The 17,396-nt window shown below is 41.2% G+C and overlaps 1 protein-coding gene across 5 annotated transcripts in view; it reads left to right on the forward strand.

Moving 5' to 3' along the window:
- Positions 1-17,396, forward strand: part of unc5a (unc-5 netrin receptor A) — a 566,462-nt gene that overhangs the window by 355,108 nt on the left and 193,958 nt on the right. The gene's annotated exons all lie outside the window — the stretch shown is intronic.

Raw genomic sequence — 17,396 nt, forward strand, 5'->3', positions numbered from 1 at the left:
GCAGCCAAAGATAACGATACATCTTTGGGATGGTTATGAGTAATTTTTTCTCTAATAGTCAAAATTTTGTTAGCAAAGAAAGTCATGAAGTCATTACTAGTTAAAGTTAATGGAATACTCAGCTCAATAGAGCTCTGACTCTTTGTCAGCCTGGCTACAGTGCTGAAAAGAAACCTGAGGTTGTTCTTATTTTCTTCAATTAGTGATGAGTAGAAAGATGTCCTAGCTTTACGGAGGGCTTTTTTATAGAGCAACAAACTCTTTTTCCAGGCTAAGTGAAGATCTTCTAAATTAGTGAGACGCCATTTCCTCTCCAACTTACGGGTTATCTGCTTTAAGCTACGAGTTTGTGAGTTATACCACGGAGTCAGACACTTCTGATTTAAAGCTCTCTTTTTCAGAGGAGCTACAGCATCCAAAGTTGTCTTCAATGAGGATGTAAAACTATTGACGAGATACTCTAACTCCCTTACAGAGTTTAGGTAGCTACTCTGCTCTGTGTTGGTATATGACAATAGAGAACATAAAGAAGGAATCATATCCTTAAACCTAGTTACAGCGTTTTCTGAAAGACTTCTAGTGTAATGAAACTTATTCCCCACTGCAGGGTAGTCCATCAGGGTAAATGTAAATGTTATTAAAAAATGATCAGACAGAAGGGAGTTTTCAGGGAATACTGTTAAGTCTTCTATTTCCATACCATAAGTCAAAACAAGATCTAAGATATGATTAAAGTGGTGGGTGGACTCATTTACTTTTTGAGCAAAGCCAATAGAGTCTAATAATAGATTAAATGCAGTGTTGAGGCTGTCATTCTCAGCATCTGTGTGGATGTTAAAATCGCCCACTATAAGTATCTTATCTGAGCTAAGCACTAAGTCAGACAGAAGGTCTGAAAATTCACAGAGAAACTCACAGTAACGACCAGGTGGACGATAGATAATAACAAATAAAACTGGTTTTTGGGACTTCCAATTTGGATGGAAAAGACTAAGAGACAAGCTTTCAAATGAATTAAAGCTCTGTCTAGGTTTTTGATTAATTAATAAGCTGGAATGGAAGATTGCTGCTAATCCTCCGCCCCGGCCCGTACTACGAGCATTCTGACAGTTAGTGTGACTCGGGGGTGTTGACTCATTTAAACTAACATATTCATCCTGCTGTAACCAGGTTTCTGTTAGGCAGAATAAATCAATACGTTGATCAATTATTATATCATTTACCAACAGGGACTTAGAAGAGAGAGACCTAATGTTTAATAGACCACATTTAACTGTTTTAGTCTGTGGTGCAGTTGAAGGTGCTATATTATTTTTTCTTTTTGAATTTTTTTGCTTAAATAGATTTTTGCTGGTTATTGGTGGTCTGGAAGCAGGCACCGTCTCTACGGGGATGGGGTAATGAGGGGATGGCAGGGGGAGAGAAGCTGCAGAGAGGTGTATAAGACCACAGCTCTGCCTCCTGGTCCCAACGCTAGACAGTCACAGTTTGGAGGATCCAAGAAAATTGGCCAGATTTCTAGAAATGAGAGCTGCTCCATCTAAAGTGGGATGGATGCCGTCTCTCCTAACAAGACCAGGTTTTCCCCAGAAGCTTTGCCAATTATCAATGAAGCCCACCTCATTTTTTGGACACCACTCAGACAGCCAGCAATTCAAGGAGAACATGCGGCTAAACATGTCACTCCCGGTCTGATTGGGGAGGGGCCCAGAGAAAACAACAGAGTCCGACATTGTTTTTGCAAAGTTACACACCGATTTAATGTTAATTTTAGTGACCTCCGATTGGCGTAACCGAGTGTCATTACTGCCGACGTGAATTACAATCTTACCAAATTTACGCTTAGCCTTAGCCAGCAATTTCAAATTTCCTTCAATGTCGCCTGCTCTGGCCCCCGGAAGACAATTGACAATGGTTGCTGGTGTCGCTAACTTCACATTTCTCAAAACAGAGTCGCCAATAACCAGAGTTTGATCCTCGGCGAGTGTATCGTCGAGTGGGGAAAAACGGTTAGAGATGTGCACGGGTTGACGGTGTACACGTGGCTTCTGTTTAGGGCTACGCTTCCTCCTCACAGTCACCCAGTCGGCCTGCTTTCCCGACTGCCCGGGATCCGCCAGGGGGGAACTAACGGTGGCTAAGCCACCTTGGTCCGCACCGACTACAGGGGCCTGGTTAGCTGTAGAATTTTCCACGGTGCGGAGCCGAGTCTCCAATTCGCCCAGCCTGGCCGCCAAAGCTACGAATAAGCTGCACTTATTACAAGTACCGTTACTGCTAAAGGAGGCCGAGGAACAACTAAACATTTCACAACCAGAGCAGAAAAGTGCGGGAGAGACAGGAGAAGCCGCCATGCTAAATCGGCTAAAAGCTAGTAGCTACGCAACCTAGTGGATTCCTAAAAACAACGAGGTTGAATGGTATGTTCCAGCTTTCACCTCATGAAATATTTGTTCCAGCTTTCACCAAATTGAATATTTCTTCCAGCTTTCACCAAATTAAATATTCAGCTTCATTATTTGTATAATAGTGCATTATGACCATGAAAGGGAAAGGAAAAATAGTGTGGAGAAGGGGGGAGACAGTCTTGTAGTTTGGCTGTGCAGTAGTTCTGTTCACTTTTTATAAATAGATTCAAGACTTCAGCAAGTATCTTCAATTCACTGTGAGCAAAAATGTCTTGGAAGGGAGGTCAGTGTCAAGTTCAACAAATCAGAAGCCAATCAGACACAACCTACTGACAAGGAAAAAGCTTCTTTTATCCCCTGTATTCATGTGCACCTGAACGTCTTGAGATTTTATCTTTCTTTGAAAGAGTTAGGTTACCAGTGGCAGCTGGTGCTAAACATTTTAAAGCCGGGGGGGGGGGGGGGGGGCACACCTTTGGAGAAAACAAAATAAAAAAGCACTTCATACAAGAGTGTCAAAAGAACAAACTAAAGACAAATCAAAATTACAATACAACCTACTTTATTCCTCCACAACACCATTCAGAGGCACTATTTGAACAGAAATTTTGCCCTCCTTTGTTTCTGGACTGCAAATTTCTCGATGACCCTCTGATTAAAGTCCATCAACTCCGTCACCAGTTTCTTTTCCATTGACAGCATGGCCAGTGCATTCACCTGTCCTGGTTCATTGTGTTTCAGAGAAAAGTTTTGATTCTTTTCAAGGTGGAGAAAACGTACACTAGATCCTATTCATAGCCAACCATGATCTTCACACTCTGGTTTCTCAAGGTTGTGGTCTGTGAGCTTCTTGAAATGTATATCTTTGAAAGTCAGAATGGGGCAATGAACAGCCCTTCTTGGGATCAACGAAATTCTCTGGAATTGAAACACCTGCAAAAATACAACGCATCATAGGCATTTGATTCTACAAATAGAAGCACGTGATCCCAACCCACTGTGGAGATCTGTGCGCACATCGGTGAATCCAGCTGCTCTGGTGGATCCCTCCAGAACAAAAGAGGGATTATCTCATCAGAATCCTCACTATCTGGTTCAGACTGACTGCACGCTGCGCACTCCGTCTTGCTCCAATTAAAAACAATCCAAAAAAAAAAAAAGCTGGTTTGGTGTGGTGGCTGCTATTTCGTTGTATTACGTTACTAAGCCATATATAGTGAGGGAAAATAAGTATTTGAACACCCTGCAATTTTGCAAGTTCTTCCACTTAGAAATCATGGAGGGGTCTGAAATTTTCAACTTAGGTGCATGTCCACTGTGAGAGACATAATCTAAAAAAAAAAAATTCCGGAAATCACAATGTATGATTTTTTTATAATTTATTTGCATATTACTGCTGCAAATAAGTATTTGAACAGCTGTGAAAATCAGTGTTGATGTTTTGGTCCACTCCTCCGTACAGATCTTCTCCAAATCTTTCAGGTTTGGCGTTTCCGCTCCTTCCAAAGATTTTCTATTGAGTTCAGATCTGGAGACTGGCCAGGCCACTCCAGGACCTTGAAATGCTTCTTACGGAGCCCCTCCTTAGTTGCCCTGGCTGTGTGTTTGGGGTCATTGTCATGCTGGAAGACCCAGCCATGACCCATCTTCAATGCTCTTACCGAGGGAAGGAGGTTGTTTGCCAAAATCTCGCAATACATGACCCCATCCATCCTCCCTCCAATACGGTGCAGTCCACCTGTCCCCTTTGCAGAAGAGCACCCCCAGAGTATGATGTTTCCACCCCCATGCTTCACTGTTGGGATGGTTTTCTTGTGGTTGTTCTCATCCTCTAAACACAGTAAGTGGAGTTGATTCCAAAAAGTTCTATTTTGGTCTCATCTGACCACACAACCTTCTCCCATGCCTCCTCTGGATCATCCAGATGGTCACTGGTGAACTTCAGACGGGCCTGGACATGTGCTGGCTTGAGCAGGGGGACCTTGCTGCCCTGCAGGATTTTAAACCATGACAGCATCATGTGTTACTAATGTAATCTTTGTGACTGTGGTCCCAGCTCTCTTCAGGTCATTGACCAGGTCCTCCTGTGTAGTTCTGAGCTTTCTCAGAATCATCCTTACCCCACAAAGTGAGATCTTGCATGGAATCCCAGACCGAGGGAGATTGACAGTCATCTTGTGTTTCTTCCACTTTCTAATAAATAATCATAACAGTTGTTGTCTTCTACTAAGCTGCTTGCCTGTTGTCCTGTAGTCCATCCCAGCCTTGTGCAGGTCTACAGTTTTGTCCCTGGTGTCCTTTGACAGCTGTTTGGTCTTGGCTATGGTGGACAGGTTGGAGTGTGATTGATTGAGTGTGTGAACAGGTGTCTTTTATACAGGTAACAAGTTCAATCAGGTGCAATTAATACAGGTAAAGAGTGCAGAATAAGAGGGCTTCTTAAAGGAAAATTAACAGGTCTGTGTGAGCCAGAATTCCTGCTGGTTGATAGGTGTTCAAATATTATTTGCAGCAGTAACATACAAATAAATTATTAAAAAACCATACATTGTGATTTCCGGATTTTTTTTTTCTTTTTTTTTTAAGATTATGTCTCTCACAGTGGACATGCACCTAAGATGAAAATTTCAGACCTCTCCATGATTTCTAAGTGGGAGAACTTGCAAAACCGCAGGGTGTTCAAATACTTATTTTCCTCACTGTATATTGATTTATAACAGAAAACTGTCAATAGGGGGAATAAATATAAATGTAAAGATGATTGAATATATCAGAGCAGTAAGTTGAATAGTCCGTGTGAACGCAACGCATTGACTCCCCATGTGCTGCCTAGAGATGAGTATGGAGAACCGGTTCCTTTCGGGTATCGTTAAGAAATGATTCGATCCACCGACATCAATAAGCTTTGTGCTTAACGATTCTGTTATCGGTCCTTCAGAGTGGCCGTTGTTTTGGCGGGTGTTTGTCAGGAAAATGATAATTTCTCTATATTGATTACAGTCCCTGCAGCGGGTCCTTTATCAACTTTTCTGCAGCGTGGCTTTGCTTTGAACCTTGAACCAATCGAAGCAGTGGTTCGCAGATTGAAGCAATGCTTCGATCGATTGCTTCGTTTATTTCTTTCTTTCACTTAATTTTCCCCAGCTAAAAAGTACGAGCAGAATACTACTGGAATGAATTTGAATAAGGAAAGTTGTTTTTTTTTTCTCTCACCTAAATGGATACTCCAGTTTATCATCTGGAATAGTCCCAGATTGCATTTCAGAGCTTCTAGAATTGAAACATTTTCATGCAGGTGGTGTTGGGGGGTAATTTTGGGTTTCAGCTTTTTTTGTTTTTCACCACTTTCATCCCTGAATATGAGTTGTGATTCACTTTTGTGCAGATTAAAGTTACTAACTGGGACTCCTGTCTCGTTGCGAGAAAGAAACGAGAATCGTCCTCCATTCTGTTCACACAGCTCCAAACGTTGAGCGGCTCTCTGACAAGTCAAGATAGAATGATAGAATCCAGTCTGAATTAATAACTTCAATACGAAACACCGTTTTGTTTATTTTTATTTATGTCCAGAGATCAAGGATACAGTGACTAATTTCATATTTATTTACTTTAAGACTCAAGGAAATACATAGAAAACCTGTAAAGCCTACGTTTAGTACAAAATTCACGAGGTATCGATAAGGGAATCGATAATGAATCGGATCGATAAGCAGAATCGATAATGGCATCGATGAAAATCTTATCAATACCCATCCCTAGTGCTGCCACAGATCCACAACATGAATTCTGCCTTCCAGAACAGCTCTTTATTTAGTCATCTTTATTTAGCCACATGTACTGAAGGGTTGGACTGTCATTCCTATACTTATATTGTTATATTTAATTTTTTTTAAAATGATAAGAGCACGCAGCAGGTGATGGCTGCCACTGAGGATGGCGCTGCGTTCAAGTACCGCACAACATTTTTTGTTGTTTCAAATTCAGCAGTTGTTTGTCACAGGAGTGTGGTTTTCATTTTTTTTTTCATTTCATTTTTTTTTTACATATTTTTTATTTATTTACAGTATTTATTTTATTTGCAGTATTTGTGAGCATACATTACTTGCGTACTGTTAATAAAAAATTTTAGTGTGCGCTTCTGAGCGAATATGAATGGCTATATTCTGCATGTATGTATACAATATAAACATACAGTGCTAAGAAAATTTAGAAAATTGGAAAGTAGGCTGAAGTAACCTGTACCCTGATGGTTTCATTGCTTACTTGCTTTTATGACTGTAAAAGGTGTAACTCCTACCACACAACCTTCATGGATAACCAAATGGAAAATAAGTCAACTTATTCTTGACTTGTGGAAAAAATAAAAATATAAACCAATTGACAGTTCAGTTGTGTAACACCAATACAATTACTGATTGTGTAAATAAGGGAATGAATGCAATAATTAATACATCTAAATAGTTGCTGCTTTGTACAGTATACTTCATTTGTGTAGGAATTCAATAATTTGGCATCATTGATATTACTGGCACTATAACAAGAAAGCACACACTGGCACCAAGCATCCCCCGCTGGTAATTTGCACAGTGGCCTTCAGTTGGCTTAGTGTTGGCTTGAATCCTGTGGTAGTAAAGCAGGAGATCTTCAAGAAGTGTGTCATTTGTGTTCTGATACTGTATTTGGGATTAAAATCAACCAGCTGTGTTACTGAGAAAACCTTGGTACTATATTGGCATTTTGTTCAGTAGCTCATTTGAAAATTAAAACTGGGAGGTTTATAATTGATGTCGACCAAATATAGATTTGTGTGTGTGTGTGTGTGTGTGTGTCACTGATTGGTTAGGGTAAGAATATGAAAAACAGCAAACTGGCACCACACACTATACATAATGGTAAAAACCTTCATGACATCACCCACAGGATTTTTTAAGAATGAGATTGAATCTCAAATGGGTTGACTTTGGATCTTTCCATGGTGGCCATGCGTAACTAAAGGGGTGGAATACAGGTAAGCCCTGCATGACCTGGTTGTGACAAACAAAGCCAGAACACCCCCAGTTCTCTGATCTCAAAGTTACCAAGATAGCTAAGGCTCTCAAGCCTTAATCTAACTTTGGGTGATTGATTAAGGTATGTTTTTGCAGAATGGATGGTGGGTTTAATAACAAGTAGTTTGGGTGTGATTTTTAAATATTATGACCAGCATATAGCTGCAATAACCATGGCATTGTCAGTGTACCCAATGTCAACCCAATACCTGACATTTGTCCTGATGACGGTAACATAGAAATGAAACGATACTAAAACTGCAGTAACTGGAAATATCGCAGCACACATTTTGTGGCTAGCCCAGTCATACAGTTAACCACACAGCAGGCCATATTATCTCATATAATCTATATTTGTAGAACAATGCTCAGAAAAGACCAACACAGTCAAGTCCACCTCTACTGGCCTGCTAGCAGTCTCCACAAGTGTCTGGCTGCCTGGGCCTTTTACACACAAGCTGTTACTTAATTCAACCATGCACCTAATCATACAAAACTTTATGGCTGGAAATGGGTTCAACTGATTAGTCATATAAAAAATGCCAACATATTCTTATGGAACATTAAATGTAATAGAAAGTTAAGTGCAATATTTGGTGCATTTTCTTACGAGTGTCCACCCACATGCACAATGCCCATTTAACATTGAGAAATGCACATTTATGTTTTGGTTAAGGTTAGGGTTAGATTTTGGGTTAGAATAACAGTAAGATGACTTGGCACATTCTCTCCTCCCCAAGCTTATATGGTCCGCCATCTAGTTGTTGATGAAGTCATCACTGCCCCACGGCAGAAAATGTGGGGAATATGTATAAATTCGTATATATATATATATATATATATATATATATATATATATATATATATATATATATATATATATATATGTAAAATATACAAATATGTACAAAATTTGGTGCATTCCTTTTTCCTACATTTTACTTCAAATTTGTTGTGAGAATAGGCTGAAAACTAATTCCCCATACAGTTGTCATGAAGAGGGAAGCTAGGTATAATGACCAAAACTTATTCCCCCATCACACATAACCAGAATCACGCAGAATGACAAATCGGCGCACATTCGAAAAGTGTCGGGTTTCAGTTCCAAAATGTTCTGACAGCCAACTGCGAGAGTCCACACAGTTGGTCAAAATTGGCCAGCAGCCCTGAGTGTGATGCACATGTTCAGAACCCTCCGGTCAGCGTCGAGATGGGGCACCTATCCAGCAGCGGTTTATGTGCAGTCTGAGGACCATCTGACCGCAGTTTACATATTCCGATGGTGGCAAAACAGGATCCTAAACAATTTGAGCACATACAAGGGAACCTTGAGATGGATCTGGCACGGCAAAGCCTGCCGGTATGACCTGCATGTGCCATGTGGAGTGCAAAGGAACTGTTGAAATGTATGTGGCACTCTTCATCATGATAATAATTATGAATTATTATCATGTACAGTGAATATAAACAGCGGCTATCAAACTGAAGGCACCGTGCGCTACTGTGTGCAAGCCGCCACAAATCTGAACAGGCCGTTATAGCCACAATAGACCTTACAGTACAGATATTTGTCCAGTCCTTCCCATGGGCAACGTAAATAATGTGAACTATTGTCTCCATCATATCTGTATATAACACGGGCAGCTGCAGCTCCCTGTAGTACGCATCATTGCACATGTCAGGCTCGGAGCTGAACGGATCTCACCTTATATGATAACCTTCTAACTCTGTAGGACATATGACATGGAACTGTTGTGCCAGGCCGTGACAGCACTGATAAACATGAATCTCACCTCCAACAGCGGCCCATGAGTGTTTCACAGCGCAGACGTGAATGTGGAACTGGGCCGCACAATGTGATTAAAATCCTCTCACCGGCTGCTGTGAATCATGCAAAAATAAATCCCATGTGATAATCCAAAAATCGCAGTGGCCAGGGTTGTGTTGTGCTCCTGAAGTGCGCAAAAAATAAATTAAAGTGCGCTGGAAAGGCTCCATCTGACGCATGGGATAGCATGGCCTACTGCCAACAAACGTTCAGCAAAGCTGTCCAGTGGCACGTGCGCACACATGCACCCCGCGTGTGCGCTTAGTGGCTTATGCAGCGTTATGCATACACTCACACACAGACACATGGCTGAGAGGTATTTGCAGCCCCACTTGTGATTGTAGTTTTCTTTTACTATGACTGAATGGAAACATAAAATTCTAGATTGAAGACAGCGCGTGTGCGCGTGGCACGAACACACGCTGTCTTCAATCTTTAGCACCTTTTTTGTCAGTCTGACAGCAGTCTGTGTCATCTACCTGTTCTCTACATGTGCTTTGGATGCCATTGTGCAGGTGTGGACGAGGTAATCTGCATGCGTTCTGACACTGCTGACCACATGTCTTGACTTCCCGACTGCGTCGGATTATGGCAATAATTGCCATGTCTGGCATGGTTCCTGCACATTCTTGGTATGTGTGATGGGGGCTTTACTTTTGTACCAAGCTGTAAGCATGTTTATTTCTGCTGTAAAGCCGCCCATTTTAACACGTAGATTTGGATTGATTTGCTCCAAAAACAAGTCAAGCAAAAAAATTGTCATTGTCACAAATATGTGCTTCACTGTATATCTATATGAGGAAACTGCATGTCAGGGTTTATGGTCTCACTGCTCTGTTCACAGTTGATTGACTACATCTGCTGTCCATCAGCTCTTGATTGTCTCAACACACCTGACTGAGCTAATTGGCTGTGGCTTGAGCACAGAGACATGACGGGGCCTCTGGAGATCAGGAATGAAAGTCTGTGCCATAAATATATTTTTGGGTAGAATTAATTTTTATGATTTGTTTCTTATTTCTTTTACAGATGTTTTTTAGCTTCAGTATGCAGGTAGTGTTGTCAGTTTTTGTCTGTCTAATTTGTCTAGTTTGTTCTAATTGTTTTCCTAATGTCTGATCTAACTTTTTTTGGGACGGAATTTGCCATCTAACCTGGGAACCAGACGAATTTGAGAGCTCAAAAAAAAAAAAAAAAAAAAAAAAAAATAGGTCTTAGATTGGCCCCTCTCCCATAGAAAGTGATTTCTGCCAGACTTTAAACAATGATAGACAGTTAGGGGCCGTAACAACATTTACACTAGTTTATCCCAGCTGGTGTCCCTCTTGGAATAGCAGATCACAGTGGAGACCAATACTGGGACCACTGCAGTGAATTTGGGATCCATAGTGGGGAAGAAAACCTTGAGGAGACATTGGCAGCTTTTATTTATTGTGGTTAGAAAAAAGCAATTACACTATCTACATTTACAATTTTATTCTCCATCTACATTGTTTGTATGGTAAAACGTCATTGCATGCATGCATTTAGTAGCACCCCGTAAACTGACAGCTGTAGTGGAATGACCACTTACATGGTTGAAAATAAGAAGTTTTGGATTGATGGCTTGCTCCTTGGTTGACAGCCTTTTAGGTCATGGTGATGGAGTGTCCTCTTAAATGTGGATGAGTTGACATTTCTGTCTGATGTCTCTGGCTCCTTCATTCATTAGTTATGATCCTGAAGGACTGTTTGACCTCAAAAGTTCATTAATTCCTATATGTTAAATTGGGCCTCCTACTTCAATGTTGTAAAGTCAATATCTGTGATTCCCAAAGTGTGTGATGTGCGTAGCTACCCTTTTTTTTTGTAAGTGTGGTGCAGTAGGAGTTGCAGTGCAAACTGCACCAGTGGTGCATTGCTGTTTGCATTTGTTCCATTATATCCCACCTCCAAGTGCCTTTATGCTGCATCAGTAATTTTGTTTTCTTCTACAAGGGGGTGAGCCAAGTCATTATCAATATACTGGTAGAAATTCTTCCATGGCAGGATTTCTCATCCCATGAGATAAATGATGTAGTTAATGGCACTTCATCATATGCAATGTGAACAACTCAGGCAAGACGATGGTGGAAGAGTTTATCAGCTATAAGGAAGAAAAGCTTAGCTGACCATAAAATAAATACAATGTGTTAATGCCATATCATAAATGCATCAGCATGATGAAGAGCTTTCAGAACCATGGAATAATGTGTTTTGTTTACTGCGCTCTGTCTTCCTCTTCTCAAGACAGAGAAGTGAGGAAGGCGCATGTTGGCCTTGCCTTCACTCCATGCGAATGTCCACAGAGAAAGAATTTATTTATTTTTTGTAGAGGCCACAATTCACAATGCTCCAAACGTTTGCATTATGCACAATTTATACAATTTATTTGCACAATTTTATTAATTAGTTTCTATGTTTGATTAGTTTGTGTGCTATAACCCACAAATATATTTATTGAGCACGGAATAGAGTTTGTTAGTTCAGAGAGATGTCTGCATGCAGAGAAATTAATGTCTTGACTGTACGCACTGAGCAAATTATTTATTTAACTTCATACACAAATTAAAACAACCAAACTGTGGGAACAGATTGTGTTGTGTGCACACATAGTAGGTCAACCCCTATGTATTTTTGGATTGTTTCCTCTCCATGACCCCTCCGGTGCACTAATTTTTAACAGTTGTTTGAATCCAAAAATTTTATTTGACACAATCAGAGATATTGTTACACCTGCCTGTCCTGCTGCAACCATTCAGTCTAATGAAGACTGTGAGAACTTTTTGTCCTTTCCTTTATCAGTAAAATGCATGATATCAGGGCAAACATCAACCCCTCTCTTCTGTCATCTGTTCCATGTCTCACCCGGTCATCAGCACTGGACAGTTTCACACCGATTCTGTCAGGCTTACTGAAATGGCGTGGCTGGACACAAATGCAGGATTCAGATGTCAGTAAAACAGAGTTTAATGAAAATTCAGGCCAGGTTCGGTACACAGGTAGGCAGACCAAGATAAGCAGCAGGATCCGAAGCATTAGGCAGAGACGATGTCAAAAACAGGCAGGCAGGTTAAAAACACGGGTAGCCAAAAACAGGACAGAAATGCTCAGAAGTGGCTCAAGGCTCAACAATCTCGCAACCAGACAAGGTGACAGGTGTGACTAAAATAGTGGGAGTGATTAGCAGGAAATGCAGGACAGGTGTGTGTGGAAGGATCTGGAAGGGGTGTGGCAAGCTGGAGAGAGGATCACAGGGAAACGCCCACCACTAAGCAGAAGACAGAGCAGAAAGATCCCATCACCAAACATGACAGTGACAAAGAATGGTAGCTACAAAATAAAGAAACAAAAAGACACAACATACAAGCCCCAATCATGACAATATCATTGAAAGAGCTCATCAGTCTGGTTGAGAGAATGAAACCTTCCTCCTGTCCACTTGATGTCGTCCCCACCTCATTATTCAAAATGTTTATCCACGCCACTGACCCATGTGTTTTCTGATTTTTGGCTGTATATTTTGATAAAGTGGATCATCATATTCTACTTGATAGGCTGGAAAATCATTTTTGGATTACTGGGAGTGCCCTTGCATGGCTGACGTCATACTTGACCAGTCGTTCTCACTGTGTTTTGTACAATAACACTACCTCTAACCTTAGTAACATGAAATTTGGGGTCCCACAGGGGTCCGTCTTAGGCCCCCTGCTTTTCTCCCTTTATATAGCACCCCTTGGGCACATATTGCGGCGTTTTGGGATTACCTTTCACTGCTATGCTGATGATACTCAGTTATACATGCCGATAACTGCTGGTAATCTCGTTCACATAAAATCCTTAGAAGATTGCCTTACATCAGTGAAAAGTTGGATGTCCAGAAACTTCCTACTTTTAAACTCTGATAAGACTGAAATGATGGCTCTTGGTCCAGTGAGACATCGGCATCAATTTGACCAGTTAACGCTCAGCCTAGGCTCGTGTGTCATAGATCACACTGACAGAGTGAGGAACCTTGGGGTAATTTTTGATCCTACATTGTCCTTTGACCTCCACATTAGAAATATTATGAGGACTGCTTTCTTCCACCTGTGAAATATAGCGAAGATTCGTCCCATCCTGTCTATGGCTGATGCTGAGACCCTGATCCATGAGTTTATCTCTTCTAGATTGGACTACTGCAATGTTCTATTTTCTGGTTTACCGCAGTCTAGCATTAGGGGTCTCCAATTGGTTCAAAATGCTGCAGCCAGACTTTTGACACAAAGCAGAAGGTTTGACCACATTACACCTATTTTGGCATCCCTTCACTGGCTTCCTGTCCCAGTTCGATCAGAGTTTAAGGTTCTGCTACTAGTCTATGAAATTATTCACAGACTGGCACTTTCCTACTTTGCTGACCTAATTAAACCTTACGTACCGGCCCGAGCTTTGCCTTCTAAGGTTGCAGGACTACTTTGTGTCCCTAGGGTGAATAAGAAGTCTGCAGGTCATAGAGCTTTCTCTTATCGTTCCCCTGTTCTGTGGAATGATCTCCCTGCATCAATAACACAGTCAGATTCTGTGGAGACTTTCAAGTCCAGACTTAAGACGCACTTATTTTCCCTTTCGTACGACTAGCAGACTGGTATAGTTTTGTTTTACGCTTTTTACTCTTTTAATTCATTTTATTAGTAAACGGAGCATGCCACGTCATCAACTTTACCTAAATTCTGGGTCTTTTAGTGAAGTTTAGGGCTAGTGGCTGGCGATCACCTTAGTATTTCTTGTTTTTTTCTTGTTGTTTAATGCTGGCAAATTATACAGTATTTCTTGTCTTTCTGATGCCTGATTCTGTTTTTTCTCTCTGTTTAAGGTGCAGCTCCATCCAGAGATGGGAGTTGGATTTGTGCTGGCGACCCTCCTGTCCTGTGCACCAACAGCATTTCCTGTATATTCGTTTTGTGAATTGTTCTGTAATTTATGTCTGTAGCATGGCCCAAGCACAGGGTCACCCCTTTGAGTCTAGTCTGCTTGAAGTTTCAGAGGGAGTTTTTCCTTACCACTGTTGCTCTGGGGGTTAGTAAGGTTAGACCTTACTTGTGTGAAGTGCCTCTGTTGTGATTTGGTGCTATATAAATGAAAATAAATTGAAATTGAAATTAAAAATTAAATTATCTCTCGGTATTTTAAACAGGCTGCTATTCACCCTGTTTTTTTTTTTAAACAGCCTAATTTTGACCCTTCTCTTCCTCAGAATCTTTGACAGATTTCAAAATTACCTTTTATCTCCAAAATTTTAGAAGAAGTGGTGGCCAAACAGCTTACAGTGAAGAAAATCATAATGTATGATTTTTTTTTAATAATTTATTTGTATGTTACTGCTGCAAATAAGTATTTGATCCCCTACCAACCAGCAAGAATTCTGGCTCACACAGACCTGTTAATTTTTCTTTAAGAAGCCTTCTTATTCTGCACTCTTTACCTGTATTAATTGCACCTGTTTGAACTGGTTACCTGTATAAAACACACCCGTTCACACACTCAATCAATCACACTCCAACCTGTCCACCATAGCCAAGACCAAAGAGCTGTCTAAGGACACCAGGGACAAAACTGTAGACCTGCACAAGACTGGGATGGACTACAGGACAACAGACAAGCAGCTTGGTTGAAGACAACAACTGTTATGATTATTTATTAGAAAGTGGAAGAAACACAAGATGACTGTCAATCTCCCTCGGTCTGGGATTCCATGCAAGAGCTCACTTTGTGGGGTAAGGATGATTCTGAGAAAGCTCAGAACTACACAGGAGGACCTGGTCAATGACCTGATCAAGGATCAAGGATCAAGGAAAGTTTATTGTCATATGCACAGAACAGAAGAACCTTCCTGCACAATGAGATGTGGCTACTGCATTTAACCCATCCTATTTGCCAGTAGGAGCAGAGGTCGCCATTAGGCGCCCGGGGACCAGCTCCAGATGTACATCCCTGCCTTGGTCAACAGCAGGGCTGAGCAAACCAACACCGAAGAGAGCTGGGACCACAGTCACAAAGATTACACTAGTAACACATGATGCTGTCATGGTTTAAAATCCTGCAGGGCAGCAAGGTCCCCCTGCTCAAGCCAGCACATGTCCAGGCCCGTTTGAAGTTCACCAGTGACCATCTGGATGATCCAGAGGAGGCATGGAAGAAGGTCATGTGGTCAGATGAGACCAGAATAGAGCTTTTTGGAATCAACTCCATTTACCATGTTTAGAGGGTGAGAACAACCCCAAGAAAACCATCCCAACCGTGAAGTATGGGGGTGGAAACATCATACTCTGTGGGTGCACTAATGCAAAGGGGACAGGACAACTGCACCATATTGTAGGGAGGATGGATGGGGTCATGTATTGCGAGAACAACCTCTTTCCCTCAGTAAGAGCTTTGAAGATGGCTCATAGCTGTGTCTTCCAGGATGACAGTGACCCCAAACACACGGCCAGGGCAACTAAGGAGGAGCTCCGTAAGAAGCATTTCAAGGTCCTGGAGCGGCCTGGCCAGTCTCCAGACCTGAACTCCATAGAAAATCTTTGGAGGGAGATGAAACTCCAAACCTGAAAGATTTGGAGAAGATCTGTATGGAGGAGTGGACCAAAATCCCTACTGCAGTGTGTGCAAACCTGGTGAAAAACTACAGGAAACGTTTGACCTCTGTAATTGCAAACAAAGGCTACTGTACCAAATATTAACATTGATTTTCACAGGTGTTGAAATACTTATTTGCAGCAGTAGCATACAAATAAATTATTAAAAAAATCATACATTGTGATTTCTGGATTTTTTTTTTTTTTTTTTTTTAGATTATGTCTCTCACAGTGGACATGCATCTAAGATGAAAATTTCAGACCCCTCCATGATTTTTAAGTGGGAGAACTTGCAAAATCACAGGGTGTTCAAATACTTATTTTCCTCACTGTAGGTTTTAGCTGAACACAATATTCTTGGCAAATTTCAATCTGGGTTCCATCACTTGTACTCTACTGAGGCAGCTCTTCTTAGAGTGTCAAACGATATTTTAATATGCACAGATGCAGGTGAATATTCAGTACTTGTACTTTTGGTGTATACTTGTCCTTCTGCTTGTGTCTGGAGCTTTTAACAAAGCTGATCATGGTGTTTTAATTGAGAGACTAAGGACATGGGTGGACATCTCTGGGTCATCCCTAGATTAGTTTTTAGTCTATCTCTCTAACTGGAATTTCTCAGTTGCTGCAGCTAAATATATGTCCTCTTCTGCCATTCTGTCCTGTTGTGTGTCCCAAGGTTTTGTTCTGGGACCTATTTTATATGCATTGTATTTGCTCCCACTTGGACACAGCTTGAGTGTTTTTTAACGATGTCTCATATCATTGTTATGCAGAAGACATACAGCTGTACATCTCCTTTACTCCACAGAATGGTACTAAGGTATCTGTCCTTCAGAACTGTGTAAATGTCATAAAAAAATAGATGGTTGCTAACTATCTGTTACTTAATACAGCAAAAACTTAAGATCTTGTTTGTGCCCCTGAGGAGTTTGTTCCCTCAGTGATTAAGAACCTTTGCTCTCTGTCCTCTTCTGTTCACACAGCATTCAGAAATCTGGGTATTACATTTGACCAGGCTCTCAGTTTTGACACACATTACCCGTCTTGTGCAATCTTTGCTTCTTCCATTTATGGAACATTGCCCACCTTAGAAACATTGTGTCCCAAGCTGAGCTGGAAATGATCGTCCATGCTTTTATTTCATCACGTCTTGACTATTGTAATTTGCTGTTCCCTCGCCCCAGTAAGTGTTCTCTGGATTGCTTACAAATGGTCCAAAATGCGGCTACAAGGCTTCTTACAAGGTTATCTAAGAAGTCTCGTGTAACACCCATTCTGTCCTGCTTACACTGGCTCCCCATTCAGTTCAGACTGCAATTTAAAATATTGGTGATGACATTTAGAGCTCTGCACAGTCAAATCCTGCTCTATGTCAGTGAACACTTGCACCCTTATGTAACAAGCAGGTCTCTGAGGTCCTTGGACCAAAACCTTGGTTGTATCTAAGTCAATGCTGAAGACCAAAGGAAACTGCATT

Source organism: Thalassophryne amazonica, chromosome 11, assembly GCF_902500255.1.
Source record: "Thalassophryne amazonica chromosome 11, fThaAma1.1, whole genome shotgun sequence".
Taxonomy (NCBI): domain Eukaryota; kingdom Metazoa; phylum Chordata; class Actinopteri; order Batrachoidiformes; family Batrachoididae; genus Thalassophryne; species Thalassophryne amazonica.